This window comes from Lissotriton vulgaris, chromosome 9 (genome assembly GCF_964263255.1).
Source record: "Lissotriton vulgaris chromosome 9, aLisVul1.2, whole genome shotgun sequence".
NCBI classification, from domain to species: Eukaryota; Metazoa; Chordata; class Amphibia; order Caudata; family Salamandridae; genus Lissotriton; species Lissotriton vulgaris.
Genome location: NC_141697.1, coordinates 375,528,676 through 375,534,443, shown reverse-complemented (window position 1 = coordinate 375,534,443; position 5,768 = coordinate 375,528,676). Strand labels below are relative to the sequence as shown.

The following is a 5,768-nucleotide window of genomic DNA, read 5'->3' as shown; positions in this document are numbered from 1 at the left end:
GGCGCTTGTACGAATACCGCTGTGGAACCCATCCTGGCTTTCCCTGTGAGGTGTCCACTTCTGGGCACCCCCAAGGTGGAGGCCAGGCATCCTTAGCGTTGTGGGGGCCGTTGTGGAGATTAAGCAAGCTATTGCCCAGAGTTGCAGAGTGGGACTCCATGATTGGAATAGGCACCAACGCGAGAATTATCAGGTCCGTGGAATTTTTTAGCCCAAGACCCGCTGAGGCGGGGAATTGAACCCTGGTCCCGGGCTAGACCTCTGCATCAGGGTCTGCCGCTCTAATCATTGATCATCGTCCTGTTGTTAGCAGCTGCACGGCGGGTCTTCTTCTTCTTGATCTTCTTTCTTCTTTTCTTATCAAGATCTCAAGAAGGAGGTTCAGGGAGCCCCTAAATATTGAATTTAGGGGCGTTACAGGTAGGACAAGGGCAGGGACCAATAGGTCCCTGTCCTGGGATGGGTACACCCCCTAGCCTGCTACTCTCCTATTAGAATATTTTATTGACTACATAACTTCTCGTTACTGCACAATACAAGAACATGAAAAGTGACATTTTTGATCCCTTGCACACGCAGTGACCTAAAATACAAAACCACTTTCCGAAGTTATTTTCCTGAAGAGCTCTCGGCTGCGTTTAGTTGTCGGTCATGTATCTGGGCGTTGCGCTGAACTTGGCATACGATTTGATGACTTTATTCACAGCTTAGAGGAAGTCGTTCTCGGTGGCCACTTTTCGACGGGCACGAATAGCGAACATTCCTGCCTCTGTGCACACACTTCGGATTTCAGCGCCAGTGCTGTTGGGGCAGAGTCGAGCCAGCAGTTCAAAGCAAATGTCTCGCTCGACACTCATGGAGCGGGGGTGGATCTTGAAGATGTGAGTCCGACCCTCGAGGTCCGGCACGCTAAATTCAATCTACCTGTCCAGCCGTCCAGGTCGCATCAGAGCAGGATCCAATGTGTCGGGCCTGTTGGTTGCCATAAGCATTAATATTGCCTCTAGGATCAAAGCCATCCAGTTGGTTGATCAGCTCCAGCATAGTACGCTGCACTTCATTATCACCACCAGCCCCATCATCGAAACAAGCACCCCCAATGGCATCAATTTCATCGAAGAATATCAGACAGGCTTTCTTTGTTTTGGCCATTTCAAAAAGCTCCCGGACCATTCGCACTCCCTCACCAACATATTTCTGCACCAACTCTGAGCCAATTACTCTGATGAAGCAGGCATCTGTTCTGTTGGCGACAGCACGAGCACACAACGTTTTTCCTGAACCCGGTGGACCAAAAAGCAGAACACCTTTTGGAGGTTCAATTCCAAGATTAACAAAGCGCTCAGGATGAAGCAGAGGTGTTTCAACAACCTCCCTCAGTTTCTCTATCTGTTCTTTGCATCCACCAACATCGCTGTAAGTGACATCAGGCTTCTCCTCCACTTGCATCATTGTGACTGTTGGGTCAATCTTCGGAGGCAGCGGTATGCGGATCTGATACTTATTTCTGTCTACACCAACTCGCATTCCTTCTTCGATGTCAGTGGGAGCCACCTGATCACTGAGATCCACTACAAACTTGGCAAACTATTTGACATTGATAATATACTTGGGATCCTAGGAGTCGGCATTGATTATCTTTGTACATCTTGCTACTTGCATTGGCTGCTCACTTTGAAGTGTCTGCTTATCTGCAGCCAAATCCCAGAGTGCTGGTGGTGCCAGCCCTGTGTCAGACTCCTTAATTCCTGTGAGTTCATTGATTTTCTTAAGTAGCTGCTGAATATCATCTTCCACTTGCTTGATCTGCCTTGAGTAAGTGTTCTGTCCATATGTTTTCAGCAATGCAATATCCCCTTCATCCAGCGCTCGAAAGGGCTGATCCTCTTTTTCCTCTTCCTTGGTCTTGCACTGGTCCTCTCCTAGGTAGTCGGGCATGGTGAGGCTCCGAAGACGTTGTTCGTGTCACAATACTGCTTGGACTCAGGAGTCTGCTACTCTCCTGTGGGAGGGGGGCAGGAGCCTAGCTGTGATTGGACAGGGTTCCCCATCTTCAAGATGGCCGGAGCCCGGGGTCGTGCTTCACCTCGTCTCCCCCACCTGAGGGGTGGGGTTGGCACAGGCTGGCACACCCCCCTTCCTGACGTAGTTTTTCCCGCCAGTATTCCCGCCAGAGTAGGGGTCAGGACTGGTGGGGGCCAGTCGCTGGGTACAGCAAATGGTCTGGAGAAGCTCACAGAGGCGGCAGGCCTTTGAAGCTTCCTCCTGCCCATCCTGGGGAAGGAGACCTAGCACCTCGCTTAGGATGTGCATTGTTGTAAGCCCAGGAGAGCGGGGGGCTCTCCACCCAGGGGTCCAGCAACATGTCTGCTGTGTGGCAGCCTAGGCAGCCTCTCAGTCCAGACGTGGATTGTGGTTAGGTTTCAGGGGGCATCTCTAAGATACAACACAAACGGAGGGAGTAGGGTCCAAGGGAAATATTTAAAGACCCAAACACAGTTATAACCCCTTAAGCAGAACACCATATATATTAATAATAACTGTGGGTCTAGAGAAACTCAGGTCTCTGTGTTCAAAATGTGTCTAATCTACTACAAGATACATCTGGACCCATCTCTGTGTGATATGGATTCCCATCAGTTACACACTCTGGACCGCCCTTCTTGTCATCATTTGGGCCAGTCTCACCAAGTGGTATGTCCACAACGTACATATAGTACACTAAGATAGTGGTAACCGAAAAGCAGTGCACAAAAAAATGAGTGAAAGTGATGTAGTTAAAAATGGAAAGTGGGTGCACAAATGACTTTAATGAGAAGCAATCCACTTCCAAGATTAAAAAACGTGAAGTGCAAAATGACAGTAGTTTTTGACAAATATCTACTGCATGTATGGAAAGGTCGACATGTTTCTGCAGTTGACAGATACTGAGTGTATCACCTGCTTCTTCAGGACCAAGAATATATTTTGCTACTGCTTAAAAGGTGCGTGCGTGCATAATAGAAATTATATAAATACTGGGATATCACCTGAGAAGGCCCTCTCAACGCTCCTGTTTAGGAGAAGCTGATTTGCACAAACGAGAGGAATCATGTGCAGACGACACATATAAAAGAAAACAGAGAAAATGGGACAACATATTAATGGAAGTTATCATTCCTGAGTTTCAACAGTTGAAATTACTTGTATACTTGTGTATCTCAAGTGCATTACCCAACCATTCATTATTTGGATTTGCCTCTCACTCACCTAGAGTTTGAGGGACCGGCGCCGCTCCTCACCTGGCCACAGCTCAGGAAATAGGGGCACCGCTCTATTTAAAACCACAAAAACGATAGTGAGAAACCCTCACAGCAACTGCCAAATCACATTAACTGATCCGTCAACTTGTTACAATTACCATGGAGTCAATGGTAATGAACTTATCATATTACGCATTAGTCTCATTCTGTTTTGTCAGAACGGTCACTAAATGTGTTCCACCTAACAGGAAAACAATTCTATCTACTGAGGGTGGAGTAGTTGAGTTTCCGATGTCAAAACACCCCGTTCTGACGGCAAATGCCGAAAAAGTATCTTAGAATGTCCATTTTACAGAGACACTATAAAGGTCAACTCAAGCACACAATACCATAGAGGATTAGCGCGCAATCCAGTGTTCACAGAGTCGATTTGGAGCATACCTTTCCGTCGATACTCCAGTCAGGCATCTGCGCTGTTCGGGGAGGCACCGGGAAATGTTTACGCGTCATATTTCTAGCTGGGGGAAACCAATCCGTAACGTACAAGAACCAAGGCGCATGCGCCGGTGCACACCAGCGAGGGCTGCGTACGTCATCTCAATGCGTCAGATGGACTCATGGGAAATGTAGTCGGGAAGCTACATGGCGGAATGAAACGAGATTCCATCCAAGCTGTATGTAAATAATGAAGAGTATTTAAAGAGAGTGTTAATAATGTATGTACAAAGCCAGCAAAAGTACTTGATCTTTAGTATACTGGCATTTCGATTTTAGATTTTAGAAAACGGGGAAGCCATACTTAGCGTCACGGACACCACCTACCGGGGTGTGGAGTAAAGTCGTGTGCTAAAATTGTGGGTTCGATCCCCACTCTCGCTACTGTATTGTTTGGAATTGCTTTAGCCAGTCATAATTTGTTCAGGCTAAGGGACCTGGTATCTTCAAACAGTACTGCTTGTAGATGTCTAAACCGATAGATGTTCATTGTCTTTTTCTCTCTTATGTTATTATCAGAGATATAAAACGGTTCACATGTGGGTCGGTCTGTCACTGAACACAGATAGTTCGATGTATAGACTGTATTGTAAAAAATGTGATCATGTCAGTAGAAGAAACAGAGTTTATATTGAGGTCCTCGCAATGCTCCAGAGGCTTGTATATAGAATCATACGCCGTATCAAGCAAAAAAGGACGCCGACCTGTCTGCTCGAAGAAGATGTGTGGTACCGGAGGTCAAAAACAGGGATCACTCTATAAAGAAGTCCAGGGAATGTCTTCATGAAGACCATTTTTATCTGTATTTAGACGATACACCCATTTCTGCTCTAATTTGAAAAGATGTTTAGTAATGTCTGTGACATGAGGGGGGATCCGTGGTTGTTCCAAGACGGTCCAGGAGAAATCTGTAGGTGTGTGTCCTACCTCCAAGAAATGATTCGTAAGGCGAGTTGCTTGCTTTTTGCATCAGATCGTGCTTTTATGTTCCGAGATCCTTGTTTTAATTTTTCTCGCCGTCATCCCAACATATTGTAAGGAACAAGGGCATCTAATGAGATAGATGAGGTTGGTACTATTGCAATTAGTAAATTGTTTTTGTTCCCAACGTCTCGATGTCCCTATGTCGATGCTTGTAGAATGGGATGTTTGAGGACATGCAGCACAATTCCCACAGGGGTAATGACCCTCGACCGGTGGCAAGTCCCATAGGGTTCCCACTTGATGAACTCTCTTGGGTCCTGGTCTCGTATGCACTAGCCGATCTTTAATGCTTGTTCCTCTTTTGTATGCAAATAAAGGTTCTGGAAGGTTATCCGGGCCAGTGTTAAGGATCTAGTGTTGTTTTACAATTTTTTTGATAGCATTGGATCGTGTGTTAAAGGCATTAACAAACGCTATCCTTTCATTCTTTGGTTTGGATGGGGTCACTTCCAATAGAGACTCATGATTGTTGTTCGAAGCTCTTTTTTTGGAGTCTCGAATCAATTTCTTGGGGTATTTCTTATCTCGAAGACATTGCTCAAGTTCTCCCGCATGTTTATGGAAACTCTCTTTTGTGCTGCAGTTCCGCTGGATGCGCAAAAACTGACCGAAGGGCAGATTGTCCCGGAGCGCCTTCGGGTGACAGCTGTCGTATTGGAGCAGTGAGTTCCGCGCCATAGGTTTCTTATACAATTCCGACACCAAGCCCCCTAAGGTAGCCGTAATCTGGAGGTCCAGGAATGCCAGGGTAGTTTTTGAAAACTCAACCGTAAAGCGTAGGAAAAGGCAAGGAAAAAAGGACCCGTGTCATGCGACTCCATCACTCCGGTATCTTTCATCATGGAACTAGCCACCATGGCGATGAAAGAAAACTTTTTTCGGTTCGAGGAGACAGTGTTCCTCCAGACATCAGGAACCAGCATGGGCAGCGTTTTTGCCCCGAGTCTGGCAAACCTATATGTTCATAAGTTCGAACAAGATTATGTATTGTCATCTATGAATCCCTATTTACCATCGATAAGGGCTTGAAAACCCTACATAGATGAT

General features: G+C 46.3%; 1 pseudogene; it reads right to left on the bottom strand.

Annotated features, from left to right (window-relative positions):
• Positions 1 to 638: 638 nt before the first annotated feature.
• LOC147690155 (26S proteasome regulatory subunit 7 pseudogene) lies at positions 639 to 1,988 on the bottom strand (annotated as a pseudogene).
• Positions 1,989 to 5,768: the final 3,780 nt, after the last annotated feature.